The sequence below is a fragment of the Ornithodoros turicata genome, chromosome 4, assembly GCF_037126465.1.
Source record: "Ornithodoros turicata isolate Travis chromosome 4, ASM3712646v1, whole genome shotgun sequence".
NCBI classification, from domain to species: Eukaryota; Metazoa; Arthropoda; class Arachnida; order Ixodida; family Argasidae; genus Ornithodoros; species Ornithodoros turicata.
In genome coordinates, this window is record NC_088204.1 from 44,583,738 (window position 1) to 44,606,954 (window position 23,217).

Here is a 23,217-nt window from a genome sequence, read left to right on the forward strand (position 1 = left end):
ACAACAACAACTAAGTGATAATGATGTAGCTTCAACCTTTGGCGTTCTTCTCCTCTGCCTCAAACACCAAGCGTGACTGCGTTATGTACGATTTGGAAGGATTTATGAGACTGTTCTCAAATGTTACGATGACTCTGTCAGTCCGAATAATCTGCGGATGTGTTGTTAGCGTTCTGTTTTCCACATTCATTTCACATTCCTCGGGGAATTCCACGTTGATGTACGCAGTTGTCGCCATCGCTAATATTCTGGAATAAACATAGAGGAATGCGTTCCTGTACCTGTCTACGCACGGGACTTGTCAGACTTTCCGCTGCAGAGTAGACGAAGACAGAAGGATAGACGTCAGTAAAGGATTTCGACTTACTCTGACCATCGTGGTTGATTTCAAATTTCCTGTCGCGTCTATTACTCTCATTCGTGGGTATTAAACTTGCGGTATCAGTTTTAGTTCACTCTTGTTTATTGAGAGTGTACCATGTTGTGCGACCTCAGAAGCTGGACTTGCTGGGGCTTCTGAGTTCCAACCATGGCTCCAACAACTCAAACACCACGTCTATCAGTCACGTAGTGGTATGATGTCACTACCCTGACTCCAGACACTGTTGCCACGGTTCGCTGCCTTCGCCACCTCTCTGAAGAGCGTCTAAAGACAACGACGGACTGGGTTTGCGCATTGCGCGCGAATGTGAAGCGCGCTTCTATCTTTTGCTTTCAGCCTCGGACGGAGAACATCAACCACAACAACAAGTTTATTTTGCCAACTTTATTCTTTCGGTGGTTCACTAGAGTATGGTGGCGCCACCGGAGACGATGCTGAAGAAGCGTAGCTTCTTATGCCGCGCGCTACGGATTATAAATCATTCGGAACTGGAGCCGCGCTCGGAACCCATGTACATTGTCAGTTAGTAAAACATTGTACTGTCACACCCTGTCGTGTGTCTGCTACATGATGATCACATCGGTGAGACAAAAAATGAAATTGCAATGCGATGTATCCCACGCTATATGCTTTCACTTCGTGCACAATGATCACGTCACGTGATTCAAAAAGTTTCTAGTGATGAGATATCGAAACGATGGAAGTACTTGCAGCAACTGTCTTTGCTGTGTGAGTGGAAGGAAGACAATTCGGGCCATAGCAAACTTCCCCAGACATCACATTTTTAATGACACGACTGCTCCCATACAAGATCGGGCAGCTACAATGACCAGACAGAACACCATCTTCTACGGACGTCCGAAATAGATCCCAATGTCCATATCTGAAAACTGACCTCCGTGGGACTCTCCTCGGATATATATGGAGGGATATCCGTAGCCGTATATCCGCAGGAGGTCCTGTTGCGGCTGTTTCACGGATTGTCCGAATCAGCTCCGTGATGGGATGCTGTACGGATCATGTATTTGAAGAGAGAGAGAAACGCGGGGTGATGTAGCACAGCAGAAATTCGACTCTCCATGAATCAACTCCCTTTCTAAAACTACATGAGTAAGAAACAGAGACATTACCTCTACGCCGACTTAACATGCCAAACAATTTCTCATTTCACGGTTGTTTGTGCACGCTATCGAATTAAACTTAGACAGCTCACCCTCCATTTCGACTGCCAGGCGAACAAGGCTCTCGAATGTGTAGAAGCTCGCGAGGACACCAACGTACGTACAGTGTCTGTTCCCTGTTTGGAAGTGAATGCAATCTCATTTCCAAAGCATTTCGGCTGAGTGGCCCAATCTCTTGTTGCTGTTTCTTCTTCTTTTTTTTTAAACGCCGCGCTGATTTTCCCTCATGGGAAGCAAAGCGGAGCAACAGAAAGTGAAACGAGCGGTGACGGTGGCAGATGTTAAAAAAATGGCGGAAACACGCTTTATATTCCACTACAAAGCGCATACTGGCTTCTGAACAATAAAAAGCAACGCGTGCTCCAGATACACGCTACATCCCAGAGAGCTCCTGTTTATGTCCGTATCTCCTGGTTATGTCCGCAAAGTGGACGTTCGTAGGAAGTTCGAAGCCCGGCCAAGTGGATCTCCGTAGTATCTCCGCTTGAGGAATTTCATTATTCTGCGGATATCCGTATCTCCGTGAAAGTATATCCGATGGACATCCGTAGGACAGAATTTTCTGACTGGGGAACTACGAACTACTCAACCTACTCAACTGCGACGCTCAACGCGCGTCTTACTATTTCACACCTGCTGCACCACTTCGCGCAATCGGAAGCAACCGTCAGTCTCTCTTCGGAGACAGCGAGGGAAGAACCATGCCACATAGGGTGAGGAGCTGCGGAGGAGAGCAGGAGAAGGAGATCCCTCACACCCGACCCTAATTTTCTTGTCAAAACTACCTTTTGACAGACAGAATAAATAAAAAACACTCTAGCATAAAACAGCCCGTTAAAGGAGCATTAAAGTGGTATCCAGCATGGCCAAAAACTGCTGCCACCTTGTAAAGCAGTGTATGAAAAGCATTTCCATAAAGTATTTCTGACCAAAGTTTTCTCACTACGGCGCAATTTTATTTACAAAGTCGCACAAAAATGTACAAAAATTGGACAAAAATTGTCCCACAAACAACGGCCAGGGAAAAGACGATCCCACTCGCATGGTAGAAAGAAATGGTCCCGTAGTATCGCAGCCGCTGTTTTAGGTAGATGTATGCGTTTAGTATGATTTATATCAAGCATCGCCGCAGAAAGAGTCATTTAGTGAATGACAGTGGTATCTTCGACGTAATGCCTCGCAAAATGGACACACCGAAGCAGCCCAAATAATTACTTTAGGTAATTAGATCACGTCCGTTAGGCCAGTTAATCTAGGTACTGATGTAAGCTTTATCAATAGAAAGTGGTAACATCTCCTTGAGACACAAGACTTGCCTCTTTTTGAAGGACAGCACTTCTTTCTTCTTTTTTTTTTCTTTCTTTCTTCATTTGTTCTAATTATTTGCAGGCGCGGTTGTGCGAAGTTCAATGTCCTTCTCACGTACTCACATGCTTTTGCTGAATAGAACTGCAGCGTGAGAGCAAAGCTGCGTAGGAACGGGGGCTACCATCCACTGCTAACTTTGTCATGTTTGTTATGTAGAGCACGTTGCATCAAATGTAGCTGCACATCTGAAACTCCAATCAATATCATAGTCATCTAAAAGGGAGCGTCGTAGCACTGACTTGAAACCAGACACGACTTCTGAAGATCTTCTATGACACATTCCGCAGTTCGCACGCTTTTCTTCAGCCTCAAAGTCTCTCATAGGAGTCACTTTGCATCAACTGTGACTCCCATGTTATATTTTAATGTGCGAGGGCTCTCTTGCACCACATACGCATGATCTGCAAACTGCAACAGGATCATTTGGAGCTTGAGACAGTTGTGATTATGGCCCTGGAGTACCCTGTCTGTGAAATGATACCAATTGAATCATGCCAAACATGAGGTATACTGGAAGAGTGCTTTCTTGGTTGTGCATTCTGTGCAACAAAGATGTAACAAAATATGCCTTTGTAAAGAACCTTAAGATGTTATGGAGGAAGGGAGTTGCCTCAGGACAGAAGCCGCCGATATTTCGAACAGAGACTGTTCTTCTGGGCACCGTCCTCATCATTGGCATGGTATTTAAAGGGTTAGGTGTGACGTGTTTAAAGGTTCATGCGAATTGTGGGTCAACAGCCCGGAGGGAAGAAAGGTTCCGTACGGGCTTCTACGGCCGGAGTGAATGGCTGCTTTGTTAGAGTGTGGAGGGGATTATGTGAACGTAGTGATCTAGGCTACAGACCGGTTACAGAAAAATGGAAGGTTCACGAACACGTGGACGAAACGGGACAACAGGCAAGAGTTTGCAAGCATAGCGGAAGATAAGGAGGTTAGTGGTTACGTGGGGAAAAATTCCAGAACCAGCAAAGGCTTTTTTTTATATTTGTAATGCAAAGTTGTGGCATGCAATAAAGAAAGTAGAAAGCAGTGGCCATGCAGAACATAACAGATGATAATGGAGGTAGAAGGGAAAAGCATATTTTATTTCTGAAGTGTTTCTAGGGTGCCTTGTGATTTGTTGATACCGGACGGGTGAAGAGCGTTGAACTTGTATGTGAGATAAGACTCCCTATCACGTCTGTCACGTGTGGATCTAAACCCGGTTTCTAGAATATATAGTTTAATGTTGTCAAAGTTGTGACCAGGAACGTTAAAGTGTTCGGCGACTGCTTTGGGGAGTTTGTTGGACGTGTCGGTTCTGTGTCCGGTACGGCGGTTGTTCATTTGTTGGCCACATTCAATGCAGTATATGACATTGGAGCTTGTGCATGTGAATGCGTGGTTAACGGGGTGGGTGTAATTGCTCGCAGTGCTTTTGATGGAGTTAGCGTGTTGAACGTGCTTGCATGTTTTGCAGCGCGGGAGGTTGCAGGGTCGTGTTCCCGTGTACGGGGTGCTCGTTGTGCTGATTTTGGCATTGACCAAGGAGTTTGCGATTTCAGGAAAAAAGATCCAAAGGGAAAAAAGATCCATACGGAAAGAAGATCCACTAGTGGATCTTCTTTCCCTATGGATCTTTTTGCCGCATGGATCTTCTTTCTCGCTTGGATCTTCTTTCCTTATGGATGTTTCTTCCGTATGGATCTTTATTCCCTCTGTCACGTGACCACGTTGGAACTTCTTTGTGTTGTACAGTTGCAGTTCATATTGCGACATGGCTCCTTGCGTACATGTTTTCCTCCTAAGAAGTAATGTAGTACCTATCCACGGCATGGTTTGCATTCACCCCTCCCTCCAGCCAACCCAGCGAATCAGCTACGAGCTCTTCAAGCACTCATCACATTTTTAACAGCAACAGGGCTCCTGCGTGAGCTCTGAACATTCATCATCATTCACCATCACCCCTCAAGCAATGCAATAGGTTGCCGCCTCAGCACGAAACATCCCACTACATCGCCGTCACTTAAGCATTCCGAGCAGGGTTCTTCGTTTTCCGGTTTTATGATTTTTCAAATTCGGGAGGGAAAAATCGGGTGATATTTACAACCGAGAATTCGGGGAGAAATCGGACGCCATGATCTCTGTTTGATATGTCACCAGGGAAGTTTCGGGTGAAACGAATGGCATATGAAGCAAGCCGCGCTGCTGTGACACGGAGACGAGAAGCAAGAATATTTATATTTCCGACCGGAACTAGGGCAGTGAATGACCGCGGTAGTCAAACACTTGCCCGAGCTCCACAAAAGCTCGTCTTTGCATGCAGGAGGTGATCATAAATAGAGGACAAATAGGTTAGCTCTTGGCTGGTATGATTTACTTTTGCGACAGTTTAAGGAGAACGACAGGTTGAAGGACCACAAGAATTTCGGGTAGATACCGGGTTTTATCCGAATTCTTGAAAACTTGTTCGGTACGGAACTATCGTGAAAAATTGGGTTTAACCCGAAAACGAAGTACTCTAAGCACTCGTTGTTATTGTTGTTGCTTACTGTATTTCATGAATTCTTCACAATCAATATTTTTAGAATAATAAGTAATAATATCCTTAATATGTAAACTGCAAGGAAGATGTTATAAAAAATATGTCGCTAATACCGCCAACAAGCCGTCTGCTGGTTCCCTGTCCGAATGACAATCCATCAGTTCAGTCGAAGAGATTCCGATCACCCGGTACTTCTCCTGGTACTTCGAGAGCTTCTGGATCGAAAATGCTATCATCAAAGACATATGGGGTCAATTCAAGAATACCGAGCCTCGAACCACGAACATGGTAGAAGACTGACACAACGGCTCACTAAGTCGAATCGACAGGCGGCACCCCAGTTTGGCAGAGCTGTTGCAGTGGCTTCGAACCTCGCAGCATGCCACTTCATGTCGGATGCGTGCTCTGAGGCTTGATGCCATTCCCTTTCCCTATTGACCTTTTTACCGCGTGGATCTTCTTTCCCTATGGATGTTTCTTCCGCATGGATCTTCTTTCTCGTTTGGATCTATTTTCCCTTTGGATCTTTTTTCCATCTGTCACGTGACCCCGTTGGATGTTCTTTCCCGATGGATCTTTTTTCCCGTTGGATCTTTCTTCCCCAAGCGGGAGTTTGCCAGGTTTTTTGCGCGTCGGTATGTCACCTGTATGGGATTTGTCAATATATTGCTAAGTCGTTCACTGCTTTGGAGGAGCCTGACTGGAAGCATGCTAGGGTGATTCCAGTCCTCAAGAAGGGTAGACCCCCCTCGCAGTTGTCCTCCTACCGTCCTATTGCTCTAACCTCATGTGTCGGCAAGCTATTGGAACGGATAATTCACAAGAGGCTGTGTTGGGTCCTGGAGCGCGACAATCACTTCCCCGAACACATTACAGCTTTTCGGAAGGGTTGGTCTGCATCTGACGCCATCGCTGAAGTGACTACATCGCTCAAAGAGGCAAGGGAGTCAAATGCATTTGCCCTCGCTCTGTTCCTTGATGTAAAGCAGGCCTACGACTCTGTCACTCACGCAGCATGTTTGGCTGCGATACAAGGTGCTGGTATCGAGGGCCGCCTGCTGAGATACCTCTGGGACTTTCTCTCTGCCCGTACGTTCGATGTGTGCGTCAATGGGCGCGTGAGCTCAAAGAAAAAGTTCGAACGTGGGGTCCCACAGGGCAGTGTTCTCTCTCCTACTCGCGGCTCTTCTTGAAAGGGGGCTTGTCGTATCTCCAGAAAAATCTCAATGCTTGGTTTGCATTCCCCGCCGAAAGTACGTGGGCAAGGGTTTCCCTAATCTCTCCATCAACAGCACCCCCATCCTAAGATGTGAGGTTTGTCGTTACCTTGGTGTCACCATTGACAGCTCTTTACGCTGGTCTAGGCTAGTAAGCCAAACGGTGTGTAAAGGCAAGAAGACTCTTAATTTACTCCGAAGGATCAGTGGCAAATCATGGGGCTGCAGTTCAAGTTCGCTGCTCACGCAACACAAAGCCCTCATTCTCTCGCGTATCCTGTACGTGTCGCCGTACGTGGATCTGGGACCTTCACAATGGCAGGCTCTTGAGCGGCTCCATCGGGCAGGGATAAGAACGGCGCTTGGAGTACCCAGCTTTTCTGGAATTACCCAGACCTACCTGGAAGCAAAGGAAAAGCCTGTCAGTATCCACTCCGAGCTTAGGGGGCTCCGCCACTTAGACAACTTGGCCACGTCCAGAAGCAAGCACTCTCTTTTTTCTGCCCTCGTAAAAAGGTCACACACGTCTCTCGGCCGCTTGGCCAGTGTATACGCTACTAGCGCCCTGGCCCACAGTGAGCGATCGCCTCAACATCCTGCTGGGTTACCTTCAGTGCCATGGCGAGAGTTTGTACCGGGTGTAACGCTCGACGTTCCGGGCCTTCATAAAAAGAGGGAATGTAGCCCCCTGGTCGCTAGAACGGCGGCTGAGAACCTCATAACTGACGTCTACCACTCACATACTCTGGTATTCACTGATGGCTCTATTGACGATCGTACCAAAAGTGCCACGTGTGCCTTCCACATCCCGTCAGTGAACGTGTCCTGGCAAGGGAGATCATCGCGTTACCCGATATCCTCCACGACTACTGAGCTCCTGGCTCTCCTGCATGCAGCTGCTGCGGTCCAGGTACGAGGGTTTGCCAGAGCAGTCCTACTCACAGACTCGAGAAGCGCTCTATGGGACGTGATGAACCCCATGTGTGACAACATCTTAGCGCGAAGCATCAGAAGATCGTGCGCCCAACATAAACAAGCTGGAGGCGATATCGCCTTCCAATGGATACCGTCCCACGTCGGTGTCGGCGGCAACGAAAGGGCGGACCAGCTGGCGTCCTCGGCACACCTGGGCTGCAGCAATGTTTTGCCAACTCCGGACGACGCCGACAGGCAGATGTCTGTTCAGCTCCTTGTTGAACAGCGCCACCCTGGAATACGGGACATCATGCATCATAATCGCCCTCCTCTTCCCACGAAAAATCTTCCTCGAAGCATCCAGACCATGCTCCATAGGCTCCGCACTGGGTGCGCGTTCACCAATTCTCAGCTGTTCAAGATAGGCTCTAGGGGTGACGCCTGCTGTGGCCACTGTCAACAACCCGAAACAATCGAACACATCCTGCGAGACTGCCGAGCATACCATTCTGCGCGCGAAACACATCTCCCTCGCACCTCGGGCTCGCTAGCAGACATCCTCTACCCCGGTGGTTCTTCTGCCGAACGTTCCGCCAAAGCAAGAAACCTCATTCTCTTCCTGCTGAAGACAGGCCTTGCTGATCGACCCATCTAATACTTTACTCTCCCCGATGAACTCGTGCACCTCACCGCATTCCCATCCTTCAACCTCCTCTATCCTCCATCCGTCCGTCCTTCCTTTGTGTTTTGTTTTGCTATGCGTTTTCCTTTTCTTTTTTTTTTTTTGGCTATAGTCGTGACGACGCCCACTTCTGTGTGGCCAACAACGGCGAGCCTATCCTGCAATCACCCCCCCCCCCCCCCCCCCCGCTTTGGAGGAGGGGCTCGTGCTTCTGTAGAATGGCTTTGATGTTTGGAAGTGCGTTGGAATATCTTGTGATGAAGCTTATTTGGCACGCGTCAGGATTTTTTCGGTTTTCCAGAACCTCGTCTCGATCGAGTGTGAGTGCCTTGCGACGGAATTCGGTTAGGAGGGAGTCTGGATAGTCCCTTTGGGCAAGTGTACTGCAGCGTTCGTCGAGCTTCTCAGCGTAATCTGTGTCGTTTGAACAAATTCTGCGTAGTCTTACACTCTGCCCATTAGGAATTCCAACCTTACAGTGACGCGGGTGGTGACTCTTGAAGTGAAGGTATTGTTGTTTGTCAGTTGGCTTTTTGTACAGGGTTGTGATGAGGTTGCCGTTGTCTAGTGATATTGTGGTGTCGAGGAAGTTAATTAAGTGAGTTGACTGTTGTGATGTGAACTTTATATTGCTATGCGCGGTGTTCAGTAGATCTATGAACTTTTGAAATTCATGTTCCCCGTGTTCCCATATTATCAGTACATCATTGATGTATCGAAGGTACACCGTGGGTTTTAATGAGAGGGCGCTGAAAACTTTGTTTTCTAAGAACCCCATGAAGATATTTGCGTATGTGGGTGCAACAGGTGTGCCCATACTTGTACCGTGTACTTGTAGGTAGTATTCGCCATTGAACTCGAAGTAGTTCAGTTTAAGGACCAAGTCCATTAGAGCGAGTATGGTTTCCGTGTCTTTTCTGGTGTCTGTTGTGGAAAGGGTATTGCAGAGGGCTGTGATTCCGTCGTTGTGTGGGATGTTAGTATACAGTGATGTCACATCCAGCGTGGCTAGTATTGTGTCCCTACCAAATGTACGAGTGTTGTTTATATCTCTGATTATTCTGAGGAGGTGGGGTGTGTCTTGTACATGCGATGGCAGTGTTGTCGGAATATGGTTTAAATAGTGGCCCAGGAATTTCGAGAGTCTTTCTGTTGGTGTGTTGTTATTAGATACAATTGGCCTGCCGGGGATGTCAGCCGTATAGAGCTCGTTGGCGTGTACCTTGTGGATTTTGGGCAGTAAATAGAAACGACCTGCGCCTGTGTTTGATGGGGTGAGATATCTGAGGTCATCACGTGTGATGAGCTTTCGTTCGTGGAGGTCCGGTATGGTATGGGTTATTAGCGCCGTGTACTCCTTTGTTGGGTCATGGTCCAGTTTGAGGTAGTGTTGCGTATTGTTGAGTTGCCTATGAGCTTCAGAAATATATTTATCTGTGGGCCAGATGACGATACTCCCACCCTTATCTGCGGGCTTGATAATGATATCATCTCTGTCAGCTAGCGCTTTGATGATGTCACGCTGTGTTTTAGTGAGGTTGTGACCACGCGAGCTTTGGGAAATACCGCGAAGGATGTCGTTGCGAACGTTGTTTACTACAGGTCTAATGCGGGTTCTCGGCCGTGATTTGGTGTCCAGGTTGATGGTAGTCGGAGGTCGTTGTTTTTTTCTTGTGTTGTATGAGCGAAGAATTCTCTAAGGCGTAGCCGTCTCGCAAAGTCTGATATGTCTTTGTGGATTTCGTATTCGTTAACAGAATTGAGTGTAGGGCAGAATGTTAACCCACTAGAGAGGACTTGTGGTTCGTCGCTGGTTAGTGAGCGTGATATATCTATTACGGTGCTTGCGTCAGCGTTTTCTCGGGGTGGCTCAGCGATGTTGCGGAGAGTTGTGGTTGTGGTGCTGGAAATGATTTGTTCGGCTGCTGCGTGTGTCGTGTTAGTGGGTCCGGTATCCGTGTCGTTGTTGGAATTAGGTTTTCCGAGTTTTGAGTGTTCCTTGTTAGCTAGCTCGCGGTTGAGTTGTTGAATGTGTAGTTCGAGAGTGTTTGCCTCCGCGTCGGTGAGACTGATATTGTTCATATGTGCCTGGATCGTAGCGAGTTGCGCGTGGCACTGTTTCTTTAATATTTCTAGAAACGTACGGGCTGTGTTGTTAAGGGCTGATGCCCACTCTAGCTCTAGTTCAGGTGTCAGTTTTCCTAATGCAGGAACTGTTTTAGGGGTGAGGCCTTTAGGTACTGTGTTGTGAGCCAGGTGGTGGGTGTAGATCCGTAGATGATGTAGGTATCGGCTACGTTTCTCCATGAATTCTCGCATTCGTAGAAAGTTAGTTGACTGCATGGTAGGCTGGTGATTAGATAGTCAACGGTGTTTTCTGCGTGATGTGCGCGTGCGTCGTGTCTGTGGGGTCGGTGGCTGTGGGGTCAGTGGTTGTGGAGACTCGCTGTGTTCCTCGATGTCATCTGTCTGTGTTTGCGTGCTTGTGGTTTTCCGTGTCACAGTTTGCGTGAACTTTGTGTGTGTGCGGGTTGTGTTTGGAGTGTTGTCGTTTGCCGTGTGTGTATGCGTGGGTGCAGTGGTCGTTGTGGTCCCCTTTGATGCCATCGTGTGTTCTGGCGTGTTTGCGGTGCTGGCACTTAAAGTGTAATTTGGTTGAGGATGTTGTGTTTGAGCGTTTGTCAGTGCAGGACGGCATCTATGGACCATTAGGTGTTTGATGTTGTGTGCCATAGCTCGTACGCCTGCGTGGTTTGGGTGGATGCCGTCCCGAGCGAGATGTGCTTCAGCGTGGTATTCGAAATCTGCGTGTGTGATAACCATAACGTTGGTGTGTACCTGACGCATGTGGATGAGGTGGTTGTTGACAGCGTGCGCCTTCCTGTCGAACTCGTGTAGCCATGTGTCCTGGTATACGTATGCTCGGTGTTTGTTCTGTCTTCGGGGAAGTATCGTTGTCAGTACTATTTCAGCGCCTGGTCTGTTGTTTGTGATGAAGGAAAATAGTGCTTCGAATTCCTGGATGACATGTTGTGCTGTCGACCGTGCGATGTCGTTGGTCCCTACGTGGAGTATGAAGTGCGTGATGTTCGGTGGGGCGGCGGTTACATGTGTCATGATGTCTCGTATTCTTGCGCCGCTTGAAAAGTGTATGTGAGGTCCGTGTTCTCCGTGTGGGATGTGTTCGTGTATGTACTTGTAACAGCTATCCCCTAGGAGTGCGACATGTGAGAAAGAGAGGACGGGTTGCTTACCTCCTGAGGCCATCGGATCGTCAGAAGCGAACGTAGATGGGTAGAAATCCAGCGAACCGATAGAATGTAGGAAGGGAGTTGCCTCAGGACAGAAGCCGCCGATATTTCGAACAGAGACTGTTCTTCTTCTCAGTGTCTGTTCGAAATATCGGCGGCTTCTGTCCTGAGGCAACTCCCTTCCTACATTCTACCGGTTCGCTGGATTTCTACCCATCTACTTAAGATGTTATGCTCTATGAATAAAGAGAATATACATTTTTCAATTTCAACCTTTATTTCTTGCACTTATGCATTTCAAGATACAGTGAATATGCACGGAGGTCACAAAACAATACGTTTATTTCAGAAATGACAATGTACAGGTACATTATGTAAATTTGATGCACCGAATTTTAGGTTATAATGAGCAATAAATTGCAACAGCCCTCCTTTTATTTTCTCATACATGCTAATTTTTAAATTTTTGTTTTGCTGCCTATGTGTTCAGTGCTTACAAAGTGCTTAATGCAAACAACACTTTGTTAATTGGAAGCTTCTCGTTCCCTTCTAAGATGTTCCTGTCCTGAAGGAACCGCCACCTCGATGCCACTTCGACACCACAAAATATTCAGTAGGTCTCTGTGTGGCAGACCCTGCCATTGCAAATTTCCTGAATTGGAATCCTTCAAACTGTGTCATATACTTTAATATGTCAACACTTTTGCAAGGAGTTGACATGCTGAGAGGGCACTCCTCCTGCAGCTAAGGCGACTACAGTGAGTTCCAAGGGGCCGAAACTAAACATATACAGCAGCATGAATGTGATCAACAGTTCAACAGTAGATGTAAGCAACCTCAGTAGCCAGACAAGTCCATTCCCACCAAATAATTTTCTTCTTATAGCACACATGTATACGTGCATGCCTATTAACTCTAACAATGATCACAGATCCCCGACGAGTTTTAATCACTGAGAGTCTATACTGTAGAGGTGGGTTAGATCTACAACACTTAATACAAGAAATTATATACTATGAATACCTTTAAAAATCTCATGTGACGCATATGCTTTTACTTTTGGAGGTGCCGTAGTAATCGAAGTTTGTGGGCACTGCGCAGGTTCTGCATCCATTTTCTGAGTATGTCGAGGCAGCTGTGATGGAACCTGTATTGATGATGATGATTCCAGTTTTTATGGCGCATCGACAACAAAGGTCATAATACATCAGAACATTGGTTAGGATGCAACTAGGAAAAATATATATTTTGTTTAATAAAAGCATTTCATAAATGTTTAAAACGTCAGTTTAAAACTACAAAAGGTTTACAATCCCGACATCTCTCAAAATTTTTAAAACTCTGCTTAAAGAAATTCTAGCTTCATCACCAAGCAATAATGCTGCGTGAAAGGGTAAAAGGCGTATATAAAACTCTCTGAAGTGTTGTGTTGCATGATTTGAACATGTGAAGAGAATGTGCAAAATTGAGAGAGGCTCACTGCTCAGAGGCATGCACTGGGGTGGTTCCTCCCCGTGAAGTAAGAACCCGTGGGTGAGGAACGTGATGCTTGATGAACCTCGATCGTATCAGTCTGCACCAAGCACTGCAGACAACCCTCCGGGTGGTCCCCATGACAGGAAACCTGTATTGAGAGACCACTTTCCTCTGAAACACTGTTACAAATAACACGACACCCTACAAATTATTATTCTCGCAACAAGCTGACAACATTGCTCAGACACAAAGGCGGTATCCAGGTCACACCACACCACCGTTGCGGAGGCGCCGGTTCCTTGTCACAAATCAAACCAAGGCACAAAAAAAATACCAATATATGAAAAAGGGTGACCCTCTTGGTCTCTCTCTCTATACGACGTAATACCGAACTTGTGCGCGAAGATGATTCAAAGAAATGACTGCGCACTTGCTTCGGTAGAGACAACCGTGTACCGTGCCAGCAATGCATGCAGAAAAGCGCTCGAGTACTCGAGTAACAACACTACCAGTGTAGTGTAACATGCTCTCTAGCATATTATGCACTCAAACTATATTTGACGCCGGCTAAAATGCAAGTGTGTTCGCTTGAACCTCAGAAGAGCCATCAAACAGCTTGCATAAAGTGTTGGTTTCGAGCAAAAGAAACTTCATAATTGTCAAATAAATGTACAGAGTGAACGCCTATTTATTCCTTGATAAAGAATGACTCACCTGTGGAAATTTCGCCCTATATCCTTTCCGGTACGGTTGGTATGACAGTAATTGCAACAAGCTGCCATGATCGCTGTGGCGACTGTTTTGGGTACGGTAAGATCATGGAGGAAGGAAACAGGAGCGGCCTCTCTGGGAGTTTTCGGCCTCTCTGGGAGCGGAGTTTTCTTCTTCTTCTTCTTTGTAGGGTGTAAGAGTTGTCAGCCACAGTCAAGTGGCTTGCTCATCGCAAGTATGTGACAGTTGTTCGTTGCTGGGAATAAGCTGTGTCGATATGCGTGTTTTGCAAGTTTGAACTTTGTTCCAGTGTGCTAGGAAGCGCTACGCAATGGACTCAGTACACTCAGTGCATGTATATGTGTCAGCCTGCCGATTGTGTCAGTATAATGACTAAACTAAATTCCTGTTCATTACGACACTTTTCACAGTTGTTTGGGAATCACGGAATAACTTTACGACGTGCATGAAAGCTAGTAGACTTAGAGGTGAGGGGTAGCCGATAGGCCAGTATGGAAAGCAGAAGCCAGCAACCACAGGGGTGACACAAACCCGCCATTGTTGTAACTACCCTCAAGCGGGTGCTTTTGGCAAAACTGCCATCTTGTCCTGGTCGCATGTCATAGAAAACGTCATTTTGAGGTCATGTGACTTTGTTTACATGTCGTTTTGCCGCTTACCGACATATTTTCGCCGTCATAACACCAAGAGATGACCGTATATTGCCAACGTAAACTATGGGGTGTTTCTTCTGCAACATGGTAGCCCATTTCACCTTAGTTTAAAGGTACTGTAAAGCAGTAGACAAGCAGGATATGCCGGTGATGTGCCTAGAGACTTTGTTACTTCTAAATACCATACGGGGAACCATACGACCGACAACGCGCTATAAATATTTTTAATTTGCCATGAAAAATGCGGCGTAGTGGAGCGGTGCGACGCCTGGTGTCAAAGAACCCCCTGTACAGCGGGCAACACTGAAAATTGGTATTACACAATATTACATCGGAACTTCGTTATTTTAGTAACCATATTATTAGTTTCCCTGTTTACCTATGCATTCTGAAACCCCTGTTAACAGTGTTTTTTGTACCCAGTAACCCAGCGCTGGCCGCTGTTCGATGGAGGCTCTCCCTACTTCTCTACTGCGCCTGCGCGCTCCTTCTGTTCGCGGCCTCTCTCGAACGAAAAAACTCTCTCTTTGTGAACCTCTGTGAACAAACAAGTTCCGACGCTGTCTGGCTTCTTGAACGTCTGACACATTTTTTTTTTTTTTTTTCAAAGGCTCAGCATTTCATTTCAGCATTGTTTGTTTATCCTCAGATGCGGATCGTTTTGTCGTTTATGGTGGATTGTGGTGGATTGTTATGTCGGGCCCAGTGTTATACGCATGCAATGTGATTGCCGCCGTATTTCTCAGGAGTACGGAATCATTTCGAATACCTAGTGCAATGTTGTCCGTAATCTTTAATTGTAATTTTCTAATTAATTGCACCATCGATTGGAATGAAACTTGCGCAGTTTTTGTCCTGGTGGCTTGGACTATCGAATAGCCACACTAAATGACATTTGATCGGTGCTGCTTTACAGTACCTTTAAGTACATCGCATCGGCTCGGTAAGTCTTAACGCGCGGTCGTCATCACATCTTTGGAAGTTGTCCACAATACGAGGCTGTATGTGTAAAACTGCGCGTTTTACTGCGAGATTATCGGATAAAAATGATTACCGTGATCGAAAAACATCCAAAACGTCGTCCAGAAACAACAACCGCATTGTTTACAAACGGTTTGGCCGCCGATCACGGGCGCCGCCATCTTTAAGGTCACGTGTGCCTTGACGTTTGCTGTGACGTGCGACCAGGACCTGTCCAGGATGCATTGCGTTCGCCCAGCACGCTTTCGTCTACGGAGCAATACATTGGATGCCACCCCTGTGCCAGCAACAGCCAGAACCGGTCGGGCTGCGAGCCGGAAAGTCTTCTGATTGGAGGATTGAGGGAGCAATCGCTGCACTCTCATTGGTCGTGTGCCCAGTGTTGTGTGAATTTAGCTATACTATGGGCTCTATGGGGAGTTGGTGAGAGCTGACAGCGCCACCAAAGCAGACGACGCGAGCTGTAGTTGTATCCCAGTTCAAATGGCAGTATTATGTTGAACGCGTGCTTGCACTTTTATTTTTGTATGTTCGGATGTTTACTCTTTTATTAGAAGACCAGTCATTGAGTGCAAAACGCAAAAGGAGTACGCGGGACCGGAAACATTACTTGTGGCAACGCAACTTCCAACGTACGTACGTTTCTTGATTAAGTGGTAAAGAATGCTGTACTCGGAACACCATTAATCAGATTTGTACAATAACAGAGGATACGAAATGAATCTGCGGCACAGTGCCAGGTCCCAAACGAACAATTCAAGATGACTCGAACACACGCAGGCGGCTAAAACAACCGATCGTGTACATACGAATAAAACGTGTTCCCGTGACAGAGCTGCTTTCGGTTCAACGAGAGCCGCAGCAGGGACAAGAACCTATTACCATACGTCGTTTCTACGAATGGTGTTCATATGTTCACAATAAATGACTTACGAAAAGCAAAAACACACGGAGAGCAGCGCGAGAAACAAAGCCTTGTAAAACCGAAACTTTAGAGAGGATCACGTGGTGGACAGGACGTAATGGCGATTTTGACTCGAGCGACCGCTGGACTGGAGGGTGGCTACGCTAGTCTGGAGGGAAGAGCAGCTCCTTGTGTTTCCTTCCTCTATCAGTAAGATGGCGGCCAGTGGCCGCACGCTCGCGCTCCCTATCCGCAATCCAGCCTTTTACAATCGAGATCAGTGGTTGCACGTCTCCAACTAGGAAGTGAAGTACGTGTCAGTCATGTGTTGCGGCGTTCAAAGCGAGAATACTTCCGAGGCATGGAGGAAGGAAAGAGAGGAGGAGCCCTATTGCTCTGAGAAGTGAAGTCGAAATTGGGGGCCACTCCAGTGACATCACCGCTCGCCTTCCAGTTTCGGTTACATGCATCTCTATGGGAGCCCCCAACGCATAGTTTCGGAATACTTGGAGAGGTGTGGTGGTAGCGCGCCGAAGTGGCCCCCAAAGTGACGTGTGCAAAGCGACCTCATTGGGCTATTCAAGTGACGTGACCCTCGCATGGCTCCAAAGAAGCTACAGCTCACCTCACTCCTCTCATCACGTCACTTGCCCCACACTTCTCTCTTCTGTCGAAGAGCCGTTGGGGCGCCTCCTTTTCTTCTCTCCTCCATGTTCCGAGGCGTCCATGTCTGTGCGTCTCTCCGTATTCGCTCATCAATTCCCAGTCACAGCAAAGTCTGCTTGATCCATGGAGGAAGGAAACATAGGAGCGGCCGTTTCGAACAGATTTCCGTGGGACCCCTCTTGCGGTCGCTCGTGTCAAAATCGCCATTACTTCCTGTCACCACGTGATCCACTCTACAGTTCCGGTTTAGCAACGCTTTCTTGCTCGCGCTGCTCTCCATGCTTTTATGCCTTTCCAAGGCCATTTACTCTTAAAATGTGAGCACCACTGCGGAAACAACATTTTGTTAACGTGTTCTTACCACGGCTGCGGCTGTCGTTCAACGGAAAGCACCTCTGTCACTGGAATAACGTTTCATTCGTAAGTACGTACTTGATCGGTTGTTTCGTGCACCTGTGTGAGAGAGTCGTCTTGAATCGTTCGTTTGTGAGCTGGCGCCGTGCTACAGCTGCAGGTTCATTTGATTTCTTCCATTGTTGTACAAGTTTGATTAATGGCATCCTTTACCACTTCAGCAACAAACACACAAACCGTGGCCACGTCGTCACGCAAACGTCGCTGTTTCTAGTCCTACGTGCTTGTCCTGCAGACCGTGACTGTAGACCTGCAGACTGTGTCTTGTAATAGAAGTGTAAACCAAGAATAAACCTCCGAACACACACAAATAAAACTGCACGTGCGTGTTCATCACAATGAGGATATACCACTGTAAGACAATCACGACTTTCGTCGTCTGCTTTGGCTGCGGGCGCGCATGCTCTTGGGGTCACGCGAGCGGTCACATGGTAGACAGGAGCATCCCAGAATGCAATGCAAAGGCTGGCACGGCCGTCCCAATGGAAGAAAGTTGGAAGGGCCGCTCGTGTGTTTCCTTTCTCCATGGTTTGGTCTGTCGTGTCCCCAGACCAGCTAAGTATGTGGACGTACAGCTCACCGGTGATGCAGCACGGAGTTCGGGATTGTTGTTGTTGTTGTTGTTGTGAAACCTTTATTGTTATCGCAGGTAATACAAATCATAATATACAGACGGGGGTCCCTAGCAAGCTAGTATGGGACCCCGTGTTAGTTACAATGTGAATTTAGCAGCTCTATATACATTGATATAAAAGGTTATACAAAAAATGCAATAAATTATGTATAATATACGAGAAGGTGGACTATATGGCAGTTCAGAGGTTATAAGAAATGCATCAACATGGGATGACAAACAATGGGACTACAAAAAGAAAAAAAAAGGAGAAAAATATATATATATATATATTCGTCAAGGAGTATATTCATAGATGCGGAGCAATCTATTGGTGTTGGTGCATGGAGAGCAAATGTGGTAAACAAATGTGTTGGGATGAAGAACATGCTGCTGTACAAGGGAATATCTGTTGCTGTTACTGGTGCGCTTTGTATAGGAGGTGGTTCTTTAACTTTTTTTTTAAACATCGAAACGTACTTGCCAACCGAATATCAGATGGTAGTGAGTTCCAAAGACGGGAAGTGTTGTAGGCAAAGGAGAAGCATCCATAATTGGTACGTATAGGGGGAACGTGTAACGTTTGTGTTGATGTGCTTCTTGTACGTACAATTGGTTGCAGAGGTGTTAGTGTTATGGAGTCTATTGCAACTAGGTTATTTATAATTTTATATGCTAATTGAAGTGAAGATTCGGGGCTACCTTCCGCGGAATGAGCCAGGAAGAAGCAAGAGGCTCTCTTTAATTCAACGTCAGGACACCGCCTGATACAAACCTTCGAATATACAATCTGCACTTCAGCGTGAGCGATTACCAATCACCGCCGAACGTTTTAGTCGTACGTACGTCAACGATGGAACGGCACAGATATTAGTGAGTTTTATTGTAACGTACGCTGTCGCCTTTGCGTAATTAAGCGATAGTGTGGTGGTTCTGAGCAATGCGCAAAGCTCTGCTTGTGTCTTGCGCATGCGTAGAACCACCAACTCTATCGCTTACGTACGCAGGGGCGACACCACACGTTATACTAAAACTCACTATTAGTGAGTTGTAGTCTATCGTACGCTATTGGGCTATCGCGTTTTCGTACATAAGGGATAGCGTTGGTGATTCTGCGCACGCACAAGACACAAGCAGAGCTTTACGCATTGCGCAGAACCACCTCGCTGTTTTGTATGTACGCAAAGGCGACAGCGTACGTTATACCACGGGACCGTGGTTATACTAAAACTCACTGTTCTCCCGCTCGGTCGGCATGGCGATGCAGCTGCAGCACGTGCACCTAGTAAACACATCCTCGTACTGTTCGACTCATACGTCGATGCCCACAGCAGTTGTCACGTCCCGGTGGCGCCACCGGAGACATTTCTGATGCGACAACTCCAACTCCATAGAGTCGCACACTGTCGGAAAGAACTGGGGTGTCGCTGTACAATGTACAGTTAGATTCGCGCTGCATTATACTCGTTGTTCCCATGGTCTCAGCGGCCTGAGCGGTGCTACTAACCGACGGTGGCCGACGACACCTCGATCCCGTGATCCCGAATCCAATTAGGAGCGTCGCTCCCACACACGTCACATGGTGACGTGCGTTCCGGCGCTCGTCACGTGCCTATCGTGAAGGCGAAGGAGGGTGTTTTGCGCACGGAGATTCGGGGGGCTGTTGTAGGCGTCGCAAGTTCGCTACTGTTGTACTAATTATGGGAAAACGGCTTTTGGGTGCCTAACATTTCATGCCGACCAAAAACAGAAACAAAGTTGTATGCCTCTAGATTGCTCCTTTAATGTTCGTCTTCTTAGTGACAAACTTCACGAATCTCGGTGTTACCAGCTGTTTATCTTCTCTGTTGCGAGACATGTACAGTCCGCTCTTTATTACCATGTCTGGTTGATTGGGGATGTATGAGTAACCGGCTAATACGTCGAGGATGTATGAGTAACTGGGCGGTGACGTCCCAGGCAGCACAAACCCTCGGGAAAAGAATGGGAACGCAATGGGGGCTTCGGCTCCTGAACGGGCGATAGTGCCCGACTGGTTCCCAACGGTGTGGGAACTGTGGAGGTAGAACATAAGAGAAGATAAGGTAGTCCCCCGTCGGTGCCCTGATCATTTCATTTCTAATCATTTCTTTTGGTCATGTAAACAATAATATAGGATCGCTCCCCGATGCTGCTCTGATCATTTCCCGGTCTGGACTGACCTTGGTCATGTGACCATAATATAGGATCGCTCCCCGATGCTGATCTGATCATTTCCCGGTCTGGACTGACCTTGGTCATGTGACCATAATATAGGATCGCTCCCCGATGCTGATCTGATCACTTCACGATAATCAGTCGCATGCCCGGGGTGCAGCAACGGATTTCTCTTCCCAGACTGTCAGGCGCCGAGTGATGCAATCACGTTACCGACAGTTTCGAATCTGGCCAATGATGTTCCTCGATCATCCAGCCGTGTTTGCACTGTCGGAGTCCCCGTCGCTCTCGCTGCGAGAAACGAATGTATCCGGCCGTGCTCCCGAAACTTTCGAGGAATTCCAACATTTTTAAGCGATTCATCGAGTGGTAAGTGCTATTTCTTTTTGTGGTATTCCACGCATTGATAAAAGTTACTCATAGAGGCTTTTCAACATGAGTGACACCGTTCTAGAAGGCTTCTCTCGAAACTTAGCAGCGCAGCATCGCATAGTTTCGATTTCAGTGATCCATTGCGGTTTATGCGTTGCTTTTAGGATAATGGACTCCGTTTTGGTGAAAATATGGTTCAGTAAAGTGTGGAATCGTATGTATTGTGTATTTGACATAAAACGACATATAACCATTTCTCAGGACGACTGCGTGCTGCAGCTGTGCTTTCCATCACCTGCGTGCGTACAAAACTGGAATGCTGGAGGACTTCAGCTCAAGGTTCGTTTTTGTAGTAATTCGAAATAAAAAGAAAAGAAAAAAAGGAACCTCCAAAGTGAATAAATTATTCCGCTTTAATCCGTTTGCGTAATGTGATCGACGCATGATATGTCAATTTGTTTGAAACTGTGAGTGAATGAAAGCTATCCTGATCTTTCATTCAGAATGTCATGCTGGACCACTACCAGAGCGTGCTTAAAGAAATCAATGCCTTGATGAAGGTATCACTGAAGCGCCCACCACGAGATCTCTGCCTCAGAGCCAGTGATGATGGTCAAGATTTTTCTAGCGGATCTTGTCATGTCATGCTGAAAACTGTAAGTTTAGCTATTTGGTCTGTATTCAATAACGTGTGCATCTTGTGGTGTGGTGTAGTTTTCTCAGTATAACCCTGACCTCAAGCTATCTTCCACTTTCAGAATCCACCACGCACTTCGGTTACAACACTATGAACCTATCGCGCTGTGATGCTTGCTTGAAAGGAATACAATCTGGTATGCTGTGTTGTTTTTCTTTTAAAAGGCCTTCAGGTATCCATAACAAGAGGCCTTCGTAGGAAGAAAGCCATAAGAAAAGGCATCTTCTTAATACATTAATATTTCTCCTAAAGACAAGGGTACGACTCACACTACATGTGCCATACTGCACTCTCAGAAAAAAGGGTGGAGCAATTAGACCTTTTAGGAGGTAATAGTTGTCGCATATGTTGTGCCTAAGAGGTTGCAAAGTTCTACCTGCTACCTCGCTCTCTGACACGAATAATAGGGTTACCGCTTCTGATTCGGTGAGCGAGGGGGGCGTACGCCTTTTTGTTCTAATTTGGATGGATGACCTTTTTACACCCCTTATCAGACGCTATGTTGGCTTAGGAGGTAACTAAGGGAGTTACCACCTTCTCGCACCTTTTTCCTTACATTGTGGTTCCCAAATTGTGTGTATGTTGCCCTCGTATTAGCAAAGGTGCGCAAATATTTCTTCTATTTTCTTAAAGAAGGTATAGAACGATCATGACACATGTAGTACGGATTCTCAAGTTGTTCACGTGTTCCATGTTGTTGTGCGTATAGCTCGTTACCAGTAACTCGATACTGTAGCACCGTTGGGAGACCAGACATGCTTTCTGAAGATCTTCTATGGCACCTTCCGCAGTTTGCACAATTTTGTTCAGCATCGAAGTCTCTCATAGGAAAGTACACTTTGCGTTAACTGTGACTCCCATCTTACATTTTGATGTGCAAGGGGCCCTGTTGCACTACACACGTATGGTCTGCAAATTGCAACAGGACGATTTGGAGCTTGAAACAGTTGTGATTTTGTCATTTTGGCCCTCGTGTACCCCGTCTGCGAAACGTAAACAAAAAAGTCTAACACGATATGCTTTTGTAAAGAAGACCACTGATGATGAGTAAAGAGAGTATACATTTTTCAAGTTCAGCATTTATTTCTTGCACTTATGCGTTTCAGGATACAATGAACGTGCAGGGAGGTCGCAGAAGACTACGTTTATTGTTTTGTGACCTTCCTACAATGACAATATATATTTTAGGTATGACAATGGACAGGTACACTCTCTAAATTTGTAGCACTCAATTTTAGGTTGGAATGAGCAATGAATAGCAACTTCCCTCCTGATATTTTCTCATATATGCTGAATTTTAAATTTAATGTGGTCAAATATGTGATAATATAATAATATATATAAGAATAATAATATATAAGAATATAATATGTGATAAATGAATGTGATCAACAGTAGATGTAAACAACATCAGTAGCCAGAGAAGTGCATTCTCAAGAATTTTCTACTTATAGCATATGTGTGCATGCCTATTAACTGAAACAATGATCACAGTTCCCTGACAAGTTTTCATTTCTGAGAGTGTACTGTAGAGGCGGCATAGATCTACAGCAGTTAATACAAGGTATTATATACTGTGAATACATTTCCCATGTGACACATATGCTTTTACTTTCTGGAGGCGCTGTGGTAATCAAAGTTTCTGGGCATTACGCAGGTTCTGCACCCATTTCTTGAGTGTGTCCAGGCAGTGTGAAGTAACCTGTATTGATGATGATTATTCCAATTTTTATGGTGCATCGACAATACAGGTCATAATACATCAGAACATCGGTTTGGATGCAACTATTTAAAAATAAATACGTTTAATAAATGCACTGGACAAATGTTAAAACATCAGTTTAAAACAGGGTTTACAATTCCTGTATCTTCTAAAAATTGAAAAGATTAAAAACTATTCTAAAAAGAACTATAATTGTTATATTGCTGGGTGAAGGAGCCTAATGTGTATAAGATGTGTTTCAGATGTGAACATGTTAGAAAATGTGCAAAA

General features: G+C 46.2%; 1 long non-coding RNA gene across 1 annotated transcript; it reads right to left on the reverse strand.

Annotated features, from left to right (window-relative positions):
* Positions 1-12,547: 12,547 nt before the first annotated feature.
* Positions 12,548-13,837, reverse strand: LOC135393079 (uncharacterized). The gene is made up of 3 exons (XR_010422434.1): positions 13,711-13,837; positions 13,001-13,144; positions 12,548-12,667 (listed from the first exon to the last, which is right to left on the reverse strand). It is a non-coding gene; the product is annotated as an uncharacterized LOC135393079 (long non-coding RNA).
* Between the last annotated feature and the right edge of the window lie 9,380 nt (positions 13,838-23,217).